Source organism: Pollicipes pollicipes, unplaced genomic scaffold (assembly GCF_011947565.3).
Source record: "Pollicipes pollicipes isolate AB1234 unplaced genomic scaffold, Ppol_2.1 Scaffold_4881;HRSCAF=5763_pilon_pilon_pilon, whole genome shotgun sequence".
Classification (NCBI taxonomy): domain Eukaryota; kingdom Metazoa; phylum Arthropoda; class Thecostraca; order Pollicipedomorpha; family Pollicipedidae; genus Pollicipes; species Pollicipes pollicipes.
The window spans coordinates 30,259,669-30,285,946 of record NW_023596576.1 but is presented as its reverse complement, the minus strand read 5'-3'; positions in this window follow the sequence as shown (position 1 = coordinate 30,285,946).

The following is a 26,278-nucleotide window of genomic DNA, read 5'->3' as shown; positions in this document are numbered from 1 at the left end:
CGTGAAAGAAGTTTTAAACTCATTTAATTGGGAAGATATGTTCTGTGTTGAAACAGACAATAGCTTCGCATTTAAAATAATTAAACAAACACCTCCAGAGCACCCAAGATTGGGGGGGGGGGGATCGGGGACTGGGGAGGCTAAAAATTACAGGCACGCTCGAAAGCGGCAAAACCGTTACAAAAGTATCTTCCCAACGATACCACTGACGATCAAGGGACCACAGAACATCAGTGGCTCCTGAAGCCTATTTGGGCCCTGAAACAAGGCTGTCAGTCCAGGGCCATCGCGGCTTTCTAAATGACGGTACCAGAGATAACCAGGGGATTACGGAAACTTAGGGATCACATTATGACAGCAGACGTATGAATGATATATGCAAAACGTCGGGGTAATAACTCCCCTTTCGTTCCAACAACTAGGCACAGTGCAACAGCAACGACAATGACTTTGCATGACGCTCGTCAAACTGCGTCACATGCCTCTTCACCCGACCTATGATGCGTCAAACCGGATCACAAGTGTCAAACATTATTTTCTGAAGCTTAATCAATGCATCAGGTTGGACCTAGATGACTTCGTATGACCTGACCTTATCATATGTCGCAAGATCTCATCACCATGCAGTATGATAATACACAGTGTGTGTGTTTGGGGGGGGGGGGGGTTCTGGGATGGGGTTCGTGCGGTACGTCGCTGCCAGGCTGCCGCTGGATGTTTATGTGTCGCCGGCTACCGCCGTCACGCCTCCCCACAAGTGCGAATTCATACTGAGGAGCCCATTGGTCAGCATACGTGCCGGATGGTGTTAGCGCACGATTCGGCACGTTGTGACTCCGGTACATCATACATCAGCGCACACTCAAGTGAGCCACAGAGCTAGGATGAAGCGGGTGACCGGAGCAGTGGCGGAATGGTACGTCCAGTAGGCACCATGAACGGCTGTCTACCCGTACGTGGCTGCGCGCCCTTAGCCACGGTATCCCACCTCCACCTTTTAGCTGATGATGACGTTTAAACGGAACAAAAATGGAACTAGTTGCATTGATAAGACGTCCAACTTGTCGGGTTTCTACGCAACCGGCGAATTCCACTAGCAAAGGCCCGCCGGATAACAACCATGGGAGCCCCCTCGGTCTTCACTAATCCACACAGACTCCATGTATTCGGCCTCTCACCACAATCACTCGAAGCATACACATCCACTGGCAACCACGTCACCCCACTCATTCTTGGCTCGCACACTGATGGAATTCCCCCCCCCCCCCAACCCCGTTTTATCCAGTGCCTTGGCATTATAATTGGCACGTCTGCGCAGGTCCTCGTTAAGGTAAATTAACGTTATTTAAAGCATTTCTAACGCCCAGCAAAACCAAGTGCACGCCCTATTTAAAACATGCTAGGTTAGTTTATCATATTGGAACCGACGGAACTACTGGGCCGACATCAGGTGTCCAAGGCTGGGCGACGACTCGATCTCTCTTCTGACCTCCAGGGTGACAGCTCCCTATTCCAACGACGCTTCCCGCGTCTCGTCCACGGTGGGCGGCCCACTATTCCTTCCGCTACGCCCACCGCTCTCAGCTTTCCACTACCGCGCGCACGCCTGAAGCAGCGTCCCGTCCAGCACGGAGGCGTCGCTTCCGGCACTTCTGCGCCCTTGCCTCCCTCCCGCCGGAGTGAGCTTTGCGAGGCGCGGCGCCCCACGACGCGTCCCTCAGAAGCCTGGAGGTTGACAACGTGCCGATGGGACGGTGGAGCCTTTCATCAGACGTCTAGCGCCCGGTGTGACCTGTGGTCACACCTCACGGTCTCCTCGGCTGGTGCGCTCTGGAGACTCGGCCTGACCGGCCCGTCCGACGGCCTGTTTCCTTGTTGCCCTCCCTATGAGCATTGATGGTGGGATCTCTATCCGTCCCGACATCCCGCCACCAAGAGCTCGTCAGGCCGGGCGCACACCACGTCGGAAGGGAACAGGCTGTGTCCTGTTTTCTCCCAAGGGATTGTACACCAACGGACAGACCCAGTTACCACCGGGCATAATCCGGCCACCCGGGCCGTCCCTACTGGCCCTTGATCACATCATAACCTATGCCTCTTCATGCCGTAACGCCTGAGGTCAAGTGGGAAACAACAAAGCGAATCGACCGTCTCTTAGTAAAAAAAGAGAGCGGAACCGTGCCTTCGAATCGCGTTGCCCATCAAACATTTATCTGCGTAAGAGCAGGACTGCAGTCGTCTGGCTCCGTCACGATTTTGAGCATACCCTAAGCATACTACTTGGGTGCGTTCCACGCTTATCCTTATTTACGGCCATTACCGATACTGCGCGACTCGTCCCTCGTTTCAGGAGCAGCTGGATGCAAATCGACAAAAGAATGTGTCGGTCTGGCCGTAGTCTTGCGGGCTAGATCAACCAACGAATTACAAGGGGAAGAAGAGTAATTGCAGAAAAACTCGTACACGTGAGCTGGACGAGGTTTGGCTGAGGGTCTACCGTTCCTAATCACCGGAAAGAAACAAGGAAACGAGAAACAGGCAAGCCGACGAGCTAAACAACAGACCAACCTTCCAGCTGAAGAAAACTGCATTGGATGTGCAGCCGCGGCTCGTGCGCCGCGCCAGCCTCCAGGCAAGACCGGTAAAGGTCATAACGAAACGACCTGGACACGCCCACCCACCGGGTACAAGTCCTGTCGGGTGCCCTGTCGCCGCCTGACCAAATCACCTCCAACTTTACTTCCATTCTAAACTATTAAAACGTAGACCGTCACCTGTATTCACAAAAATCACTCACACGTATGGACCATGACAGTTCATCGCTGCGCGCGGGCCCATCGCTGAACTGCGTAAGACATCACCCTCCCCCCTCTCAGTAAGGGGGATACGCCCAAGACACAGGGCCCGGCAGGGAGGTCGCATGGCCAGCGCCCCTCTTCCTAACTACACAGGAGAGAACAGGCATCCATGGCCCGTGCCCGCCCCGTGGGGAGGGGTCAAGGGATGGACGGCGCCAACCGGACCGTGGACGGCGCCGGCCGTCCATGATCCGGTAAGGATGGGGGATGGGGACCGACAGCCTGTGGACTCGTACATGCATGTTATCAGCATTGTCCGGCTGTCCGCGGGACCAGCTGTTGCCAGGTGACGAGCGGCGGCGTCGCGTCCTGTCGAGGTACGGCTGTAGGCGCCTGATGCGCTCCCTAGCTCCGATTTCCTCAGAGACCTCTCACTCCTGCTAGCTCTTCACTTGAGACTTCCCTGTTGACTCCTTTCTCCTCTGGCGCTTCCTCGGGACTCCCTGGGCGGCTCCTCTGGAAGCTCCTTCGAACTGGGTCGGCTCGCCACCGCTTTTTCACGGTCCAGTGGTTTTGCCGCGTCGCCCCTCCGTCGAATGAGTTGCCAGGCCGACCTAACCTTCTTCCAGAGCTCTACCCCACAACGCGCCCCTGGGCCAAATCTCGGGCGTGGCGTCGCTGGCGACGGTGCAAGGCCGCGCTCTCTCGCCTCGGGCGGGCTCTGCGCGTCCCCTTTTGGCCCAGTTCCCAGGTGGCGTGGCACTTCTGATACCGACTGGGGAGACGGCGGCGCCGGCGCGGCGGGGTTCTCGAGCGGAGCAGCGAACATCTTCAGAACACGACATATTGTTTCACCGGTGGTCGGGCGTCCCGCAGTCCTATTCGGCCGGCGGAGGGCGGACGTTCCTCCTCGACGTGATGGTCCCCTTCGGAAGAAGAGACCACCGTCATGGCCGGTCCGGCGGGGGCGGGGAGGGGAACGGCGACCCACCCACCTAGCAGGGCAAAGCATGCTGTTTTCTCCCGCAGAATCGGTCAACAACTGGCGCCGCTTTGCTGATGCGGGCCGATCGGCTGAGGCGTCAGACCGATCCGCATTGATCTCCGGGCCTAATGGTCGTGTTTGGTGCGGCGTGGGGGAGCTCCAGACGATGGCCGGCTTGCTCGCTGTCCTACGCTCCGTCAGGAAGCCTCACCAGTCCTGGACGGGCGACGCGCAAAATGAAAAATTTAGGCAGATGTGCACACACACACACACACACACACATATATATATATATATATATATATATATATATATATATATATATATATATATATATATATATATATATATGCACGCATGCAGGCAGAAGTGAGCAGGTATGTAAAGCGAGCCATTACAAAGTATCGCTTTATGACACATTGGGTGCGCAGACGCACGTTTTCTGGTTCCTGAACGAAACACGTGATCGGCATGCCATCAGCAAAGCGGCCATCACTCACGATCCGCTTAAGGCAGTCATGAAATTTCTTCAAATGCTTAAAATCCAGCAAACGTACTCTTACAACTTTTAGCATTACGGTTTTTATAGATTTAAGATTATACCAGAAAATAATTCAGTAGTTCCTGAGTGCCAAATTGAGCGCGGGTGGAAGTGGCATATGTTCCACATAATGGGTGGCACCGTTATGTCAAGAGTGTCACGCCGCCATCATCCGCAGTTGCTAACTTCCCTTCCTCTGACGGCTGCCTTCAGCTACCTCCACAACGGATGCCTCCGTCTTCGAGCAGCGCCGGTGGCGCTTGTGATCCAGGTTACTGTGCGAACGGCGCCTGGGATCCAGGGTACCGTGTGAGTGGCGCCTGTGATCCAGAGTACCGTGCGAGTGGCACCTGTGATCCAGAGAACCGTGCTAGAGGCGCCTATTATCCAGGGTACTGCGCGAGTGTCACGATAAGCTCCTGTTCTGCTGGAAGTGAATCCCCAACGTCGCGCGCCGCTGCAGAATCCGGAGCACCGGGCCATCGCCGTGCCGTGGGAGACAGACATTCACGACAGCGTCCGCGGGCCCTGTCGGCTCGCATATGGAGCAACCATTTGCAGCACTCGGCGAAGGAGTAAACCGGTACTTTGGCATTCTGGACTCTTTACTTGGGAGACCACGTGCCTGAGTACATTTCACGTGCTGTTTGACAATACTCGGCAAGTGTGGTTATCAGCGAATGTAGTCATATGGTGGCATGTGCACGATGGCAGCAATCGTAACATAGAAAATGGGAACTTGTCCGCCTTTAACACGCGCTCGAGTGGGAGTCAAATTGACCCTCCAAAGGTTTTTCCAGAATGGTTTCCGAGGGGCGCGGCGTAGCCGCGCCAAATTTTGCATAGCTGTAGATAATTGAATAGCGGATCGTTTTCTATCAACAATTTAGATGCACCTTGTAAGGTCGCTGACCTATGACAGGTCAAAGTCAGATCATGGTTTCGGCGATGGCAATTTCTAGGGATCCTTCAATCTGATCCTACAACGGAGTGTTAGACGAAGCCATACATCTCTGAGATGCTTTCTTAGCTGACGCAACAGTTGAATAAGCAAATTAAATTACCTAAGGTCAGGTATGAAGGTCACACCAAGGTCAAAACCAACCTGTTTTGTTACTCTAGGGTTTGCTGTATGGGATAGTCTCTGGTGCTCATTTCGAGTTTATTGATGGCAGAAACCGCATTATGCATCTTCCATGGGCTTATTAGACGTCAGAATAGGTCATTGACATAAAATGACCTAGGTCAACTTTTCGTTTTAGAAACATACTACCTAGCGTAATTTTTGTCGCTTAGTGAAACGCAAAACTCAAAGCAATCTTGCATGATTTTGGTCACCTTCACCTTCAAAAGGTCAAACAAGGTCACTAACCTGGAATGAAAATGCGACCTTTTGCTTAGAAACGGTCATCTAGGTTCTGGGGCCTGGATCTTGACCTTGTTTGACCTTTTTTGGTCCAAAGGTTATGACCTAGGAACCTGAAAACTCTGACCTAAGTGAGTTTACGCACAGGTTTAACACACGCTGTACATTTAGTGTCTCTAGCTTTCTTAGTTCCCGAGATCTCAGGGAAGGGGGTGCCAAACTGACCCCCCCCCCCCCACCCGAGCGAAGGGTATCTAGCCGGCCACCCGGGCGCGTGTTAAAGTCATCAGAAAACCGTAACATTATTGTTTACGTGAAACAGGTGAGAAAGGCCTAGAACACTTGGTTTTTCGGCATAACTAGTTTGGAGTTCTTATGGTGAAGATAAGCGATCTTCAATATAGCTTGAGATACTGGTTGAAATATTATAAGCAGCCCCTTGTGTCAAAATAACTCTACGCTTAGCGTATTTCAAATATTGGCCATGGATGGTCAAAGGTTAAGATAGTTTAGTCATGCAGTTATCATTATGTACCTGAAATACAGGAAATAATCAAAATCTGCACAGACACTGCCAATGACAAACTATCAACACAACCAATCATTCGAGCTCCCACGTCCAAGCATGGTTCTTCGCTAAAGGCTGCACAAAGTACAGGCGGCTAAGCCAGATGGTTGCGATGACCCATACCGAGGAGAAAATCAGAACGTTACTCATCATAAGTATCGGCACCACAATTGTTACACGAACATCATGAACGTGCCTGCCATTTAGAATCTCACATCCACAATATACGGTGCTTCACTCAGGGCTGCACGAAGCGCAAGCAGCTAAGCCGGAAGACTTCGGTGACCCGGATGACCCGGTCCCGGATGACAGGCAGCTAAGCGGAAAGGTTTTGATGACCCGTACCAATAATAAGTATAAAAAGGAACTTTCCAGCGAGCATCAACAATCACGACAAATCTAGGAATGCTTCTAAACCCGCCGTGCCTGAAAAAAAGCATTGCTGAAACCAACTCCCAAGACGCTGTTGCTGTGTCCACACTCGGACGAAGCTTCCGGATTTGCAGTCGTCTCCAATGTTGTCCTAAATTGTACATCGCCGGTCGCGAATGTTACGTGTTGCTCCTCCAGCATTAGGCTACAAGGGTTACAAGGCTAGACAAAGGCTACAAGTGATCTTATGTACTATGTTGTTCCGCGGGCACACTGGTTTCTTTCAGCCGGTGAACACATGTGTGACAAATCCTTCTCCCAGCTGGGCGCACTCAGGTCTCCAGGACCGGTCGTTAACTGGGACCACTGGTACACGCTGGCCGTGGCCACGCAAACCGCTCCATCGCGCGGTGGTATTCACACGGTGTCAAAGCTCGTCCTCTGCAACGTGAGTTTTACACGGACACCATTTGTCTGCTTCACGCTTTTAAGATTTCCTGGCGGGCCTGATGAAGCGTTATATCGGAATGGTGCGTACACGAGCGGCGAACCTCGCCGCTTGTCCCGAGTGTCTGTATGACGGAGGCGAAGGATCAGTTTAGCTCGACACGCTCACACGCTTGCAGAAAAGTGGACAGGTGTGCCGCTTTCTGCGTTTTTTTGGCACAATGAAATCCTTCAAAAGTCCTTGGGATTATTCAAGGATGCAGTCCTGCTTTCTTTTAGCAGCCATAGGTGCGCTACATTAAAATGCGAAGGAAAAACCTTAAGGATTGGATTGTCTTTTGCCTCAGGTATGTGTAATATTTCCGCTGATGAAGTATCATGGCATGTGAAAATTGACCACATATTTTGTTACGCATTCATTTAAAAGGCATTCCAAATGCCTTCAGCACGCTTGTAAGGTGCGTACTGGACGTACCTTACAACTGGACGTACGGACGAAACGCTTTCATCATGTATCTCAGGCATTTCAACACTCGTGCCGCGCCCTAGGCTGTCCATGAGACTGGCTATTGCCATTTGCTGAGCCGGTGAAAAGTTCACCTCACTCGGAAACCCAGACCGCGTCTATCTTTCTTTCGTGATTTTTTTTTGCGCCAGCGGCATCTCCAGCTATAAAACTTGCCTCTAAATCCACACACTCAAAACAATGAAAAAGCTTCTCCTCGTCCTCTGGTGATGCATTTGAATGCCAATTTTTCTTAGTGTGCCGGAAAGCTATTCCATGAGTTCTTATAAGGAAATATTTGTATTAGTAATTCCTTATGCTGTGCATAGATAAGCTTACGAGACCAGGGTTTTATGTACTTTTCAACCAAACCGTGTGCATTTTAACTTAATGGCAGAACAACCTTGATTGCAACAAGAACAAGAAAAATGGAAGGAGCGACAGTCATTGACAGTTGACCAATGACCAGAATAACCCTGTTTTGCAACATGAAACTGGTCAAAGTTATTGGGAATGCTACGTGTAGCCCACGCCGTGTGTGTGTGTGTGGAGAGGGGGGGGGGAGGGGGGATCAGGACAGGGAGACGTGTTTCCAAGTTTCTCGACATGAGATTAGGTGCCCTCAGTGTTGCTCGTGCAATGAAAATGTTGTACGTTTTCTCATATAGAAATTATGTTGTCAGACAGTGACGTAGTTTTATTTATTTCACGGTTTGTCCAAGTCCCCCAATGGAAACTTGGACTCCAAATGCTTCTCTGGTCCCCTACAATGCATTTGGGCAAAAAGGCAAAGATGGGCTCAAGAAGCTGCAGAAAGTTTTTTCTGAACTGTTGTCACACATGTACCTGGACACATTTCTGTCAGGTGCACGCTCTTTTTTAAACAACCGCTATCCAGTGGGAAGGCAATAGCTCTTTTTACGCTGACAGTGGACAAATTCCAAGGTCCCCACTCAATAAACAGGAGCCTAATTTGGCACCAAATATGACATTTATGCATGCTGAGATAAACGGGAATGACATTATCGTTCGCTGTCACGTTATCAAAAAACCTGGCAAATTACACTTGTGAAGCAGATTTTTGTCATCATGTAGCCACCCAGTCCCCATCTTGCGGTCACAAAATTGGTCCAATATGAGCAAGTCCCAACGTACCCCAAAGGCGAAATGACGGCTAAGTGCATGATGAAGCAAAACATTTTCGGAGTAAAAACACCGGCCATACTGGTAGACCTATCGACATTCCATGCGTTTCGCTTCAGTTTATCATAGTTCTTGTATCAAATTAGGCCCCCGTCTGGTCCCCGGCTGATGATGCTAGGCGTGAAAGCGATGCTATGTTTTTTTTTTAGGCAATTCCTTCATATATTAAGGCATCCTGAGAAGGTGGACAGGTTTTACGAGTAAAGCATGGATCGGGTATGAGATGAATTGCAGTATGCGGAACTTTTTTTGAAGGAAAATAGTGTTTTAAAGGAGAATGAGAATGAATGAGTGTTCTTTCTAAACATAAGTTCCTGATGGCTGTAGGCTTTTATGAGGTGCCAAACATTTTGTTGAAGATCTACATTGTTCAAAAAACATAACTTCAGCATCAAGAACATTAAAATCATTCCGGCTCTCAGGCCCTCCCACCCAATACCGTACCAAGGACTGCCCAAAGCACAGGCCATCAAAATGTTTCGATGGCCTCCATCGAGCGTAAGGATAAAAACTTGTTCGCGGCAGCGGTATTCGTCAACAACTAGAACATAACTTTCTAAACCTATCTTTAACCTAAACAGCTCTTTTCAAAACTAAGTTCCATGGCGATGTTTGAGTGTTCAGCATTGGTTGGAGATTTCCAATGTGCAACGATTCCAATATCCTGGGATTTGTGTGGCATTCTGCTCTTGCCAACATTTCTAGTTGAAAATTGTTATTTATTGCACCATGTTCTGAACACTCGAAAAGGCTACAATGTATTCACTGTGTGGTTCACACACCTTCCGCAAACGTGCATCTCTCCCAAGTGGCTATGAAAACGGCCACGAACGCTACGTTTTGCTTCTCCTGATAACCTATCCCTGACCAGAGAGTTAAAAGTGAGATCTTAAATGCTAGATTCACTTGTCTAAATTTTCCTTTCAGCTGATTGGCACAAGCGCGCCAAACCTTGCCAACGGATGGGCGCAGGTCTCGTGGGCTGATCAAACCAGCATGGACTTCCAACCAGCGCCACCAGTCCACGATACCTTGATGTCGTGCATTCGGCTCGATGGTGTAGAGATGTGCACCTGTTTGCACAGCTTACAGCTTGTCATTCGTACACGGGAGTTTCTCACATGTCACATGAATTCGTTGGTTTCAAGTCATTACGGTTTCTTCGCCAACGTGCTGTATTGTTACAGTGAAGACGTGCGGCACGAGCGCCGGACTTCACTTAGTGCTCCGGATATCCGTCCTAACGGAATATAAGGGATATTTTACATGGCTATACTTAAACGACTGAGGACCGAACAACTCCACGCGCTCCGCGCCCATAATTTGAGATGTAAGGACTACGGTCTCTAAATTCATGGGCTGTGTCTTATTGCAATGCAGTATAATGGGGCAGCAACGATGGGTCGTACGCCATTCTTGCTGTTGTGATAGAACATGGAAGTACCAACAGTTCGCATATTTCAAATTTTTGGGAAAAGACTAGGTCAGTTACCTAAAGCGAAGTAAATCTTTGCTATTTTTCATGACTAATGCAGATCTTTACATATTTTCGCGTAGTTTTGGTGTTTGCATATGATGTAGGGTGTTAACTCACATGCACCATCATTATATGACCAAAGGGCATGTGGCCTTAGCCCAGGTCATTACCTGCCTCTACCTACCTCTATATTACCTACCTCTACCTCTACCTCTCTGTGGATGGCTTCTGCAAAACACATGCTGAGCTCAAAAAAGGCAGTTTCAGTAGGTAATTTTTGAACGCAGAATTCGAATACTCCACCAAAATATGTTGTGACAGCATTTGAATGCAAAATGAGGTAAAAATATGTCACGTGGGATGCAAGATCATGTAAGGTCATCCAAGTTCAATTAACCTTTTGTGCTCGACGAACGAGTCCGACGCGTATAGCCACGTCCTTATCGTGTTTGTGAAGCTGATGACGTATAAGTTCATTTGCCAACGTGCCTGTTCTCAGTATCATTATCAGTATATTGAAAACCATTCACATGGCAGCTATTACCGTTTCAGGTCAAGGTCATTTTCATGTTACATACGGGCGCAGTATAAATAGGCACACACAATACGCATGCGATGAAATGATACGGTGAAACTATAGGAGCAATGTGAAAGGGCTGAACAGATCCATCCTTGCACTATGGGCCGTGATCGAAGGTCGGTGGTCAAAAATGGTCCCAGGCATGGCGGTCTTAAAAGTGCTCAGTGTTATTGCATCACAGACGGTACCATAGAAGGTGGTTCCAGACAACTGCGGCTCGATGCAAAAACGCCCTCTGTGTGGCGGTCAGTCAGTCCTCCGCAAGTGCAGACTACCTCTGTCTGAAGCGCGCGTTTCACCGATGAAAACTGCAGCGCGTGGCACAAAAAGCGCGCGGACCTCGTGAGGCGCGCATATCTCCTTCAGCACACTAAACACTTAAGTCACGTCGCGGCGCACCATCATGGCCTCGATCTTCTGCCCTCCAAGGGAATTTAGAGCCGGAGTTATATGATGGTGGTTTTTGGAGCCGGCAATCACTCCGGCAGCAAAGTTGATTGCTTTTTTATTTTTGTGTGGTTAATTCTTGGTCGCCCTACCCCACACCACAGGCAGTATGTGATGCGAGGGAGCACGAGCACGAGCAGACCTGAATGATTATTTTGAAACGATGTGAAGTGAAGGAATGACGGAATTCATACAGAGAAACGAGGATACCATTGCATGTTTCGCGACACTCCAGACATGGGCACTCCATGACAGACCAGAGTAGCTGCGGCGCCGAGATTTTGATGCTCCTTGAGGCATGCGCAGTTGAACAGTGTGCTTCAAAGTGGAAGTCTGCTGATTTTTTAAAGATTTTGTTTTGACCTAACGAGCATAAATGCCATTCTTGTTTCGTTCATTTGGTGAGAATTGACACTAAACCAGTTCTGAAGCTCAAGGATAGTGAGTTCCAATCTGGTTTTGAGATCGGCGAGACCCGGAGACCCGTCAGTGGGCGCGCAGTCCAAGTGCATAGTGTCGTCAGCGTAGGAGATGAGGCAGCCATGAGTCAAGTATCCAAGTTAATCGTTGGTTAATGAAATGAACAGAACTGGACCGATGATCGTACCCTGAAGTACACCGCGTGACATGGGTGAGACAGCCTCCACGCACCACTTGCCCTCGACCACTCAAATAACTCCCGAACCATCCCACATCGCAAACATCATACCAAGACAGCTTGGTGGGGATGACGTCGTGGTCGACGCTATCGAACGCCGTTGACAAATCGATTCTCGTTACCGGTGATATAAGACCGTTTTTGGTGTTGGTGACCAGGCGTTCGACTGCGGAGAACAGGGCATCCCCGTCGAGTGGTGCAGCCTATAGGCATACTGGAATGGATGCAGCAGCGCTGTTGCGTTCAAATATTCCGTTAGCTGTGTGCAAGCTACCTTTTCAAAGATTTTAGAGAGCGTACTGAGTATAGATATGGGCCTATAATTGGACAGTGCAGCCGAATCACCTCATTTTGGAACTGACACAATACATGCCTTATGCCAGCTATCTGAGAAAAGAGAGACAAGTTGATGAGTTTTAACAGATGAGGACCGACGACTGAAAAACATTCCCGCACAGCCTGGGGCGGGACCTCATCCAGGCCCGCTACCTGCGATATCCGCTTACGCTGATCCAAAATACATTGTCAGAGATTGGGGAAAAATAAGATTTTGAGTGTACGTTAGTCCAACTTTATCGACTAAGTCCTTGCCCAACAGATCCCAGAAAGTAACACCTGTTTGCAGATCAGTTCGTCCTTAGATTCCATTATGACCCATAGCTCTAATTTGTTTCCCTACTCTCGGAGACGCGGCAACACCATTCTCGGAAACAATATATGGACCCTAAAGCCCATGGGCGGAGGAAATCACCGACAAAGCTAAGAAGAAAAGGCACTCTGCGTGTTCGGAACGAAACGTGAGTTCACTGCAAAAGCCCTGATCATGGCATCAGTTTGGCAAAACGACGCGATGACCATGCAGCTACACATGGCAGACAGCCCGCAGCCGGCAGACGCGCCCACGTTCCTGCAGCAGCAGGTCAGGGCTCCGAGCCGCCGCAGCCAGGCGTCCGTCTGCTGTCGGCGCGTGCGCAGTGCAGTGCGGTGAGTGGCAGCCGGCGTCCGCCCGCCAGTCGACCGGGCGGCCGTCAGTTTCTCACGGGCAGTGGCCGGGGCGCGGTGCTCTCTGGGGCTCAGTGGCGACAGCAGGAACGGCCTGACAGCGGCACAGCGCGGCTCCCACCTCTGGCCACAGCGCACAGCGCCCAGCCGAGGCCAGACAGCTGCCATGGGGCGGCCCAGCGCCCTGCTCTGCTGTGTGCTCCTCTCGGTGCTGCTGAGAGGTGAGTGCCGATAATGTTTGCCGAGTGCTCTGGAAGGTTGTGAGGCGGCCGTTTCACCGTCAGCGAGTTGGGGGGAGGGGGGCGGTGGGGGGGGGGGGGGGGGGGCAGGTGGGGAGAAGCGGTAGCACCGAAGGGACCATTTCTATAGAAGTCACATTAAAGAAACTATCAAAAATGATATGAGAATTTGAATCCTTCAAAGCGATTTCATCGTACCGGACATATTCAGGCCTTTGGATGTCGACAGCAGTAACGTTTGTTACAAATATTGGTGCTGCCAGACTTAAGAAGAAGAAAAATTATCATCACAATACAACAGTATATGTATATATATATATATATATATATATATATATATATATATATATATATATATATACTGTATAACGATAAACATCGAGAATGTATGTCGATGCCATTCACATGTTTCAGGATAGTATATTGCACGAATCATGCATTTACACAACTGTCTGGGTGCAGGAGGCTTCCCGTCATATGAAGATCGGGTTTCTCTCATACGTGCTGGTATATATATATATATATATATATATATATATATATATATATATATATATATATATATATATGTGTGTGTGTGTGTGTGTGTGTGTGTGTGTGTGTGTGTGTGTGTGTGTGTGTGTGTGTGTGTGTGTGTACATGGCGCTTTATAAGAATTAAATGTCGAACCACGTCGTGCAATTATTATCACATCACGTTCTTGGTCCACCATATAGTAATGCGCAATGATCTACATGGTTGTCATGAACGTTATGATAAGATATGAGCTTAAAGAAAACTGCTTTATGCCAGAAGAGGGCACCTAGTACTATGCGCGCTTAGGTCGTATGGCCATAAATATGACCTCAGGTTGCGTTGCAATTATTTTATGATATTATTACGTGTGAAATATACATGACATCCAAACATACCTCAACATGCAAGGCCTCTCATAGTTATATCAATGACTATTTAGAAGAGTGCAATCCTACGAGAGTTCTGCTGAACATTTCAAAATGTCTTGTATGTTCAACAATTCATGACAGGCATAATTCCAAAGGTGATTTTATCTGTGTTCTAGCGCAGAAACCCCGATGAAAAGTAAATGACTCAAGTCAAGCCATGATAAATATTCGATGTACCTATATTTTCACCTATCTTCTTGTCATAATACAATTCATTTGAAAATACAGAACTACGTTTTCGTAACGGTGCTGCTGAGACCGGGCCCCCGCCTGTGTGGGACCTGTCACCTATGTCGGACGTACGAGAGCCGCAGCACCATTTGCAGTTGCTAATGGTGATACGTTTCTCCCACTATGTCATACGGGCTTGTCTATGACGGTCATGGCATGATGCGAGAATATATTGATTGTTCTCACCGTGATCACGAAACAATGCACCAAATTTGGATATCAGACATCGCAAAACTTACCTGACATTCATTACCCGCACGATCACAGTTCACCAATGCCGGCTGCCCAAGCACACTTCATCTTTATTTTGATGGTATTATGCCATATTTAGATCAAAACGTCGTCAAAACTTGCTCGTAGAGTGAATGTGTGAGGTGCATCCATATATTTTCTTGATCATCATTTAGTGACCATGGTATGAAAAATGTGCCTGCTTATAAGGTTGGTCCCACTACGCAATATGCGTTTCAGGGCACAAATGTCCTTGTTCTGGTCACGCTGTCTGGTGCAACGTGTGAAAGGCTTTTACTTCGACTGACCGTGCTTCGTCGTGACTATAAACCACAAAGGGAAACCCAGTTACATCGGCATGAAACATGCTCCGTCCCATAGATCTCACAGGCTTTGCAGTGTCATCGCACGATACTTGTGTCACGTGATGTAGCACTGATGTAAGCAGCTGGCTCAGGACTGGGCAATGCGCTGCGTGCCGCGCACTGGCCCGGAACCGTCCGTACATGTTACGCTGCCCCGGAGCTGATATGTGTGCCGTATGCACCCTGTTCCAGTTCTCGTCGCTGGTTTCTGGTGGCCGTATTCTGCTTGATTGATCGATGAATCAATTATTCGGGATGCTGCCTTGGATGGGCGCCTTTCAGGGCTAAGTAGGATGTTTCCTAACGCTGTATTTCTTGCAGGGCAGAACATTTAATGCATAATAATGCGACGTTGGTCGCGCAGTGACGGATATTGCACGCCTCTTGGAGTGAAACATTTGCTGTGCACATGTTTAGAAATGACCGTGCAGTTCTGGACCAGTTTTCGTGCGCAACCAATATGTCTCTGTACACGAATGTGCTAGTCGGGTGACGGTCTCGCCACACTTCTGAACAACGCGTCATGCGAGGTCACTCAGAATCCGAGCCTCGCATGACACTCAGCGTCTTGCCCTGGTCCCGTGACAACCTCACAGTTCTAATTGCCAGCTGGGCGGTGGCCGGTAATTCTGACCGTGATCAGTCAGCGCCAGTGCCCAGATCCTGCGCGGCCGCACGCGGACCGCACGCGCGGCGGTCCGCCGATGGTCAGTCCCATCAGTCGCCCAGCTGACCCACTGGCTGGCCATTACGTAACGGTCAGACGGCGCCGTGCGCCGGCAGCGGCGGGAACATTTCACACGTGCCGCGTGCGCGGACCGCCCGGGGCGGCCGCGCGCGCGACGCGTTCACGGCACTGCGCCTGGGCGGGTCCAGCCGCGCCGGCTGGCAGCGGACGCTGAGAACGGGACGAATGCGCCGCGCGCACCGGTCTGTCCGCGGCGGGCGCCGCCAGCCGGTCGTAGGTAATGGAGCCATCGGTGCAGAGGAAGGACGGCTAATGGTTGTGAGCCGCTTTTTCGGACTGGCGGGCGGAGTCGAGCACGCCTTTGACTGGTTCATCGTCTGAACGCACCGGCAGCTCCAGCAGTTGCGGCATGTACGGACCGGCTGGTGTCATCCTGACCCGCTCGGCGGGACCAACCGGCTCGCGCCGGGCCAGTTCAGATGGCCCGCCGCGATGGCGAGACGGTTGCTTGCAACTCAAAGTAGGTAACGGCCAATTGGGGCCTGCAGAATGAGCCTGGGGCATTCGCAAGGTTTGGCGCGAAAGGAGGTCAGGCGGAAACAGAGTTTCACTTCACGATGCAGACGTGGCGTTTCAGCAAAACGAGCCGGCACACAACCGAGTTTTGGTTGTTTCCAACGGGTTCATGGCTTGGGTGTCCATTGAAACAGGAGGAGAAAGTGCCTACCATAAAGGCGGTGAAGAGTTATAGATTGGCGCACGTGCCATGAACTTTGGTACGCTCAGCAACCAATGACCTGCGAGCGGTACTCCACCTGACACGCCCATTGGTAATCTAGCCTTTCATAATCCGAAGGGCCACCTGGACTCTGTTCCACGCCCATTCATGAGGAAGGGTCAGGGTGAACCAGTTTCACGACTTGAGTGCCGATCTGAGCGATGTCACAAATTTGGAGACCGATTCTGGACTACGGGCAATGCTGCCGCATCACCTGCTAAACGTTAACATTCCCGTCTTGTTAGAGTGAAATATGATTGCATCTGTTCCGACTCCTGATGCGCTTGGACACCATAGCCATCTAGACTGTACTGCTGATTGAGAATAACCCGCGATGTGCTTCTACACACAGACTCGGTGTTACATTTTGTTCCGATTTTCCGACAGCGAGGGGATGTTCTGTTGGCCTGTCCGCTTGCCTGCTATTGCTTTGACCGTCTGGCAGGAGATACAGGCAGCCACTGCTCCGTCATGCCGTCTTACCGTCATCCCACCCAGCCAGACCCTCTGGTGCGCCTCGCTGGCTGAGGTTTGCCGCGGTCTGCCCGCCTCGGCAGCGATGCAGCGGCGGCCGCGTAACTGCGCCTCGGCAGTCGGAAAGCAATACCGAATCGCGGCTTCCGCCCCCGTGACTGACCATGTCACGCTCTGCAGGCATTGTTGGTAAAGGCTGTCACCGGCACTGTGCGCGTTGGAGCTGTTAAACCCGGTCCGGGTACAGTGCAGACACGTACTGGTTGATGTCAGTGCCTGGCGACGGGCACAAGAGCCAGTGGGCTGACCGTGCGGACCCAGCAACATATTAAAATATCTCCCGTCAAAACCACCCCGAGCCTCTCCCGAACCACCCTGGCTACGCTCTCGTGGCTGCGCGCCCAATTCATCAAAGTCCTGGGCCGCTGTAGGCATCTGAAGTGCGGACACCGGTGGCACCAATTGGTCGCATCGCTCGCGGTCCCGACGCCCGCGCGCCATTCAATAAGCATACCCGGACGCTCTCATCAGCCCAGTCATGCGTGTCAGCGCGGCTCCTCTCCGCCTCCGGTCGCCCCGCCTTTACTTGCACTTGTGCGCCGCGTCGGCGACCGCCGGTAAATGGGTCAGTGGTCTGGTGTTAGTCGCGCCGGGATCCTCAATGGAATTAGTATGCCAGCCGGCGGCGGCTGGTCCTGGCGAGAGCTGGCCGCCGCTCCGGCCACTGGACGCACCGTTACGTCGCGCCGCCGCCGGCGCGCGCGGCATGCTAACGCCACCGGGTGGCCGCGGTCCGGCAGGATCGGCCGGCCGGCCTAGCTCTCACCTGCGGTATTTCCGTGAGGGAGGAGGGGAGGGGGGTCGCGCGTCTGGTGTTCACCCCTTTGTTTTCAGTCAGGGTGGGCCAACCCTGATGGGTCATGCCCTCGCGGCGGCCGTCTCTCAGTAGTTTCTCTTCAGCAGACGGCCAGGATTGAGTTGGTCATTTCCTTAAAGATTTGTCCGCAGGGACCGGCATTACGGTGTGGTCCTGCTAATGAACCCACAGCCCGCCGCCCGTGTGGGCGTGCTAGTGCTCCCACAGCCCACCGCCGGTGCGTGTCTGCTAGTGATGCCACAGCCCACCGCCGGTGGGCTGTGGCTGCTAGTGCTCCCACAGTCCGCCGCCGGTGTGTGTCTGCTAGTGCTCCCACAGCCCGCCGCCGGTGTGTGTCTGCTAGTGATTTCCGAGCCCGACGGGGCGGGATCGCAGCCGCCGCCGCTTTACCGCTCGGCCAGCATAATAGCCGGCTTCCGGCCCGGACATCATTTGTATCAGCGGCTGGCGTGAGACGTGAGCCGCTCAAATGGACTCGCGGTCGGCGTTTCCATCGCGTGCGAGCTGGTGCTGGCGGTGCTACTTTCCTGTGCGAAGCTCGAGGCTCCGAGCTATGCTCTCATCGATGATTGCAGTCTTTCCTGAATCGCTAAACGTCTGTTTAAACCTCAATGTTTACCAAGCAGGCATCGCGTTACGGTTTCAACGCCATGGCACGGCATGCGATTGCACAGACTTCACCGCTGTATGGTTCTGGCCACAAGAAAAGGTGACGTCACACCACGAATATCCCGTCTGACGATGACTATCTCCGTTTAGATAGCGAACGGGCTACCACCAAGGTCAGCCGCTTTTTGACACGAAAATCGTGTGACTCCACGGTGACGCATGACCGGATCGCCGAAACAACTATCACCGGCGGCAGGACGGGTCCGGACGGTGCCGGCTAAGCCGAGCGGACTGGCCCCGGTGGCAAGGTCACCGGCGGCCGCAACCGCCGCTGGGTGGTGACCGCGGCCGGCGGCGTCGGCCGACCGGCCGACCTATACCGCTGACGCCATCAGTGACCGGCACCCAGGCAGCTGGCGTTATCGGTGACCGCTGTGCCTGGCAGAGAAGCTGCCCTCTGCGAAGGTCACACGAAGGAGTGATGTCAGAGCAGGATCTTCGCCAAGGGGAATTCAGGCATCTGCACAGTGTAGATGCTAATGTACCAAACGAGGACTCATTTCAACCAATCATTCCACTCGTACTACTAATATCTCACCTTTTTATAAGTCGTTTCGCTCCACACAATGCCAAGGATGTAATAATAAATTTCGCCCAGGCTTAGGAATTCACCCTCCACTTATGGCGAGTGCGAGATTCCACTACTCACCAGTACGAGAACGAAAGAACGCGCATGAAATGAAGCGGGCAGATTGCCCGCGCTACTGCTTTCCCCACGGTGTCCTGAAAAATTTACTTTGATAAGCCCAGCGTCGTGGCCGGTTTGCCCTAACCATCGAGAGGCTCAGAAATCGCCCTTGGGAACGTTTCAACGTGGCCCCGTTTTTGCCGGCAACTTGCCCGGTCGTTTGCGGACGCGAGGAGACGGAAGTGCCGGCTCGGTGCCTGAGAACTGTGGCGGGTATCGGCGAGGATCCGGTGCGGCCTGGTCGCCGGCTGACCTCACCGTTCTGCGGCCGCGGCCGTGCGCCGAGTGGCGGAACGCCGCCGGCAATGGCCCGCTGCAGACTGTGAGACGGCCCCGGCCCGGCTCCGCCCACCTCGGGGTGAGATGACGTCACGAGCGTCCCCCCTCCGCCCGGCTCGGTCGCCGGCCGGCCGGCTGCGGATCGCCTCGGGAAGCCAGCGAGTCGCCGGAAGCGCCGCGGCCTGAGCCACATACAGCCAGGATAATTTGTCAGGACGTCTCACATTGTGCCCGGTCACCGGCGGTCGGTCGGCCGCGCCGGCGCCGTGTCGGGCGACAGGTCGAAAACCTCCGGCTGGCACGGCCGTAGTCGTCGCGTGCGGCGCCGGTCGGCCTGGCCCATTGGCAGATGCGCTCGTCCGTGAGGACGGAAGGAGGACAGTGCGGCGGGCTAAGCCGGAGGAGTTGGCCACATGAGGCTAATGGGATGGTAGGCGGAGCTGTGGGTGTCATTGAGCTGTCGAATGCCGCCAAGGCCTTTTATCCGTCCTATACTTAACCGGACTGACCCATTTTGCTTTTAATGCCAGAGGGCAACCTTTCGCCCACGCTGATTAAAAACTTGCTTGATGAAAAACTAGCCCAGCGGCAGACCGGGCATGAAATAGTGTCGTCCTCTTAGCAGTCCAGCGGCAAACTGGGCATGGAATAGGGTCATCCTTAGTCTGTATGCATCACCTTGAAATCTGTTCCCTGCACCGAGCTCTTCTTTTGCAATTTCAACATGCAAGGAAAATTAGCACCTAATTAGCCTTTGACAAGACGACGGTGAATAGAGACTACCAAATTGATAATACCATTGTTAAGATGATGCATTAGATAAGTAACTACTGACAAGCAAGTTAAATGACGATATCAAAATAATACGAAGGAATATTCAAGGGAAATCACAGACTGAGCGGCTCGAGGATGTGCTTAATTCTATTGCAAATCTTATATGTCAAAATCGATGCAAACTAACTGACGACATCGTCACACACTTACACATATTCAGCACCAAACACTAGCAATTCTTAACAACGAGTCATCCGAAAATAGCCATCGAGCCGACAGAGCCGACAACGCGACCAACGCCAAGCCGCCAGCCGTCAGCGCGTGCGGGGTGACGCGGGCCGCTGCAGAGCGGCGCCCGTCGCCGCCGGCCGCCGGGCTTAGGCCGACACCCTGACCCAGTTGCAGACTGGTTCAGTGAACCCGCGCGATGGCTGGGTCCCGCGGCCGAATCGGCGCGTGGCGGTTGGGTCCCGCGACCGAATCGGCGTGTGGCGGGTGGGTCCCGCGGCCGAATCAGCGCAGCGCAGCGCGAAGAAGGAGCGCGTCCGCTGTGCCATCGAACCTAAAACATGCGGTTTTACCGAGGCGGCAGAAATGTTGTGATAATCTGGCGCAGCGGAGTAAAAGGCTGCTGGCCGAGGACTTCATCGGCACGGAATCCATGTTGGGATACGCTGATCTGATGACGTGTGTCCGTCAATAATGGTTTCTGGAACGCATCGTATCAAACTCTCAACACCGACAACGTCACCCGCTCCAGGACAGTAGGGGTCGCCAGCTGCTGTTTGCACACGATGTGGGGTTGTAGCCAGCTGCAGAGTCGGTTCACCATCCACTCCTGTCTGACTCGTGTCTGTCGCCGGCAGGAAGAGAGTTTGCGGTGGCCACGTTTTTGTCAGGTGAAAGCTTTGGCAAACAGTATGACGCGCATACCGTTGTGCCGAGAGCTGCCGTGCCGTTGCTGTTCCACTGGGTGAGCTGCCCGGCTGCGACCGCGCTGTCCACAATCCTGCCGATCGATCCTGCTGACAGACTGGGACTGGGCGCATCCGGGGCGGCCAGTATCTGAGCCTGCAGTCACCCTGAAGTAGGCCAGGCCTGACAGTCCGCCTCGTCCCTCTCGGATAGCAAGTGGCATGCGTCAGCCTTTGGTGAAGATCAACTCTACGTGACAAGCATCGTGGTCAGGGGCTCTCAATGCCATCGGACATAAAATGCAAATGACATACCTCAGGGCCTCAGCAATTGGCCTATTTGTCGGCAGTGGCATTGATGAGCGGGGAAACACGCTAGCGCGCAAACAGCTGAACGATTGATGTGTTTTATTGTGCAGAACGCCTGGCATAGTAGAAAAAAGACGCATCAGCAACGGCATACATGCCTCTTTGATAGCGAACTATGCAGCGGCGACAATGAAACCGTTTATGTAAGAAGGTTCCGTGTTTTGCGTTTGCTTTAGCAGCACATCTATATGCACTTTAGTCTATCACTTAATGCAAGCACTCCTGATTGAGGCTTCCACACGCTTGACTCGACGGCCACGGGAAAAGTTCGCGGCTTGTACATCGCTCGACCAAGTCACCGCCCTCATGCAAAGTAACTTCGTCTGTACTGAGCAGTGCCCACGAACAGTGTCGCGGCGCTCAGTTCAGGATGGACAGACACCTCCACCTCCCAGTGCGCACACACAACGGACAGTGTCAGCGGCGCTCAGTTCAGGATGGACAGACACCTCCACCTCCCAGTGCGCACACACAACGGACAGTGTCGCGGCGCTCAGTTCAGGATGGACAGACACCTCCACCTCCCAGTGCGCACACACAACGGACAGTGTCGCAGCGCTCAGTTCAGGATGGACAGACACCTCCACCTCCCAGTGCGCACACACAACGGACAGTGTCGCAGCGCTCAGTTCAGGGTGGACAGACACCTCCACCTCCCAGTGCGCACACAGCAATAACGGGCGACTCATGTCTGACGCTACCAGGCGCACAACCAATTAAACCAGTCGAGACTTTCCCTTCGCGCGGGAGATAACGATCGTGTACGCGGCCCTGGCCTGACGGCCTAACCCTCAGTCGTGATCTCCCTCCCCCAGTTCATGACCGAGGCTCGGGTCACTCCTGGGTCACTCCAGCCACTCTTCCATGGCTGACTCACGCCCAAACCCTCACGGCTCTTGCCGGCTGAATCGCACTCCGCGTGCACGGTCCCTTACCGGGCCGCTCAGCGATGACTGGCACGCTCTGCTTCGCCTGGCCAGCTGACCAACTGCTTCGTCTGACCGGTGCCAGCTGCACACCATGCTCCGGGCCTCCCGGTTCTCTGGCATAAGCACGTCACTGACCACCGACCACCGACAGGCCGCCACCTCCCAATTAACCCGACCCTGCACGTACGGCCGCCGGCGGCTAATGAAGCTTCTGTCCGATGCGTTGACCGTGGTCAGATTACCCTGCGCCGCATCCACGTGGCTCGCAGGCTGTCCCGAGATGGCAGTAAATGGTAGTAAAAGTGAATCGTGCTTTGTCATCACTGGGACCTCCACCGTAAATTTCACGCACCACTGAACGGCAAGGGATGAGCATCACCACCCTCTGAAGGGTCATCTGATCAGGGATAATTAGCCGCAGTCAACTTACACTTTATGTCAGACATGCGTTTATGCAAAGCGAGTTTTTCAGACTAGAATGACGTCATTTAGGTTGCGCTCTGTTGATAGCATGTTTACTGCGGCACATTAGACATGCCATTCCTTTTTGTGTCACGCTAAACACCAGCTACATAATTTTGCGTCAGAAGCTAACGCGGGCACCCGGACAACATCCGCAACGACATAATCTTTGAAGTCCACATCCCTACAATTACGCGTCATATTTACGGCATACCAAAGACAGCACTTACGTCCAAAAGCGGTCGCGGCCCGGCCAATGTCAGTGGTGTTCCCACGCCGCTCTCGATCCTAGCCAGGCCGTCAAAGCCGCGGGAACGACGCATTCGTCACATGCCCGGAAAACACTCGGCGGGTTTTTGGGCCGCTCGCCTTCGGCGCGGACCGGGCGGGTGGGAGCGACTTTTGCGTCCGATCGCTTCCTGGAGCAGTGGGTGTGCGCGCGTGCCGATGCGAGACGGGCAGCGCATCTGGGTCACCGACGCGTCGCCGACGGGCCTGCCCTGCAGACGACGGGGTGCAGCGCCGCCTGCGCAGACGCCGCGCCAGCGAGCAGCCCGGTTGACACGCTCAGTCCGGCGGCTGCGACGGCTGGCCGCCGGCCCGAATCAGGCGCTCAGTGGCGGCTGGTCCAGCCCGTTGCACATCGCATGTGATACGTCTCCCGTCATCCGCCAGGCGTCACACGTCACCTGTCACGCGCCATCTCTCACACGTCCTCTATCGCACGCCATCACACGTCATCTATCACACACCATCTTGTCACACGTCACGCGGCGCACGTCATCCGTTACCCGTCACACGTCACCCGGCACAAATCACCCGGCACACGTCACTTGTCACCCGCCACCCGTCGCACGTTACCCATCACACGCCATCTCGTACCCACCACAAGTCACCTGCCACACTTCACCTGTCACAGTCACATGGCACATCACCTGTTGCACGTCACCTGTCATACATCACCTGTCACACGTCATCCGACATGCGGCACAGGACACTCGTGGCGTGTCACTGTCGCCTGCTGCACGTCGCGCGTCGCACGTAACCGGCGTGCGTCACTCCCACACGTCGCGCGTCGCACATAACCGGTGCGCGTCACTCCTACACGTCGCGCGTTGCGTGACACATGTCACCTCCCAGACGTTGCATATCACTTATTAACATCTGTCACATTCACCCGTCACCCGTCAACCATAACACGTCACACACCACACATCATAGTCGCACGTCACACGTCACACGTCGCGTGTCATAGGTCACCCTTCACAGGTCACGAGACGCCAGACGCGCTCAGCCAGCCGAGACCGGTCCGGCCGGGACGCGACGGACGCGGTGGTAGAGCCGGGCCCAGATCTCACGGCGAGTGGATTGGATGGCCGGCCGCGACAGCCACCGTTACCTGGCCCTAAAAGCCGGCCCAATGGATCGATTTCACTGACGTGGCAGGTCTGGCAACGCTTCGCGTGGAGCCCTGCACCATTGTTAAGCTAATACACAGGTTTCGCGCGACAACGCGCCAATTAGTCACAGGTGTGTACACAGCTCTGCGTGCGGTGTCCACAGGTACCTGGCGAAAACCAACATTCTCTGGACAGTGACGGACGGCGTTTCGTCGATACGCGAAAAGGACGAATGCCATGCGTTATAATTCAGCTACTTTTATTCAGAAAAGGCTGACGAAAAGCTACCGAGCACCTCCCGGAAGAAAGTCACAGCGCTCCGCGCAGGACCGCATGCCACCCTCACAGTTGTGGAAATGGATTTAATGAACGTGATCTGGTGAAGCCGACCCTTTCCGCACAGCGCCGCGGTCTCGCAGCGGCGTGACCGGCCGGAGCTGGGTGACCGGCCGGGCGCCGGCGACCGCCCCGCTCCAGTGCCGCTGTATGGGCGACCTGTGCCGGGCCGGCGCCCGTGACCGCATTAGGCGGGCCTATTTCTCAGCGTACCGCCGCCGCTGGGAAGCTGTCGGCACGAGTCGGCCGGACCCGTTGTAACGTGGAGCCGTCGGGCCGCCGGAGGTACCGGCGGAACCGGACCCTCATGGAGGTCAGCTCTGTGGCGGCCGGATCCGTCAGCGGGCGGCAGACGGAAGTGGTGTCTTCCCCTCTGCCTTCCATCTCTCTCTCTCACACACACATACACACACACACACACACACACACACACACACACACACACACACACACACACACACACACACACACACACACACACACACACACACACACACACACACACACACACACACACACACACACACACACACACACACACACACACTCATTTCCCCTTCCTCTCTCCCTGCATCTCCTTGTCTCTCTGTTCCATCTTTTCCCCATCCCTCTCTCTCTCTCTCTCCCTCTCTTCTCCGTCATTCCTTCCTCCATCTTTTCCTTCCCTACCGAACTCTGACCCATTCCTCTGCCCCTTCATCTCGTTCTTTGCCCAACACCATCCCTCAGCAACCAGGACTCGTTCCACTCATATCGACAGACCGTTGACCTAGACCAGTAGGCTCTCCAGGTGTGCCTATGACGTCACTGACCTAGAACAGCCGGCCTCCCATACCAGCCAGTAACGTCACCCTCCGGAAATAGGCAGAGCCCCGGTCAGACGCTCGCTGGCTCCGCTCTCCCGCCGCGTGCATGACGTCACTGACCTGGAACTGGTGGCTCGTGAGCTCCCGCAGCCCCAGTTTGCCTGCCGGCTACGGCGCGTTCCGGGTCTGGTTACGGCCCGTTTCGGTGCTGGCTGTGGTCTGCTCAGAGGCTGATTACAGCGCCGCGTTCTGGCCGGCTGCGGTCCACTGTGAGCGCCTTTACGGGCCCGATGTTCGTGAGAAGTTTCACGGCGTCTGGGCCAGTCCTGCTTTTTCGAAGTGGTTGGGATCGAATTTGTAGGTCGAATGCCGTCTCTTTGGGCCTTTGATAGGGACAGGCGAAACGTTTCTTGTTGTTTGGCGGGTGTATGGTGAGGTATTTGCCGGAATGTTCCTGGAAATCAGGTAATTGCCGAGAAGACTGCCGCCAACGGAATTCACCAACGAACTCGTGATCATGCAATACTCTGAATATATCTACACCTTCATCGTGACAGCCGACACTGAGCTGTTCATCCACTCTTTCCCTTGGCATCGATATTACATCAAAATCATGCTCTGACGGTGTAATTGGCGCATGAAAATCTGTGGTGCATGAAACATACGAAATATGAAACGCGTTAACTTTGGGCATTCGCTACGCTGAATCGACCTCACCTACCGCTTAATACTCCTGCCTGGTTTAGTATGCCCACTATTCCCACATGGTTCTGCCGATATGAAGTAACATGCATTCTAACGCTGTACCGGTAGAGGAAGAATACCGATCATCACAACTTAACGTTGGTATATCATGAGGTATTGCATTATACTAGA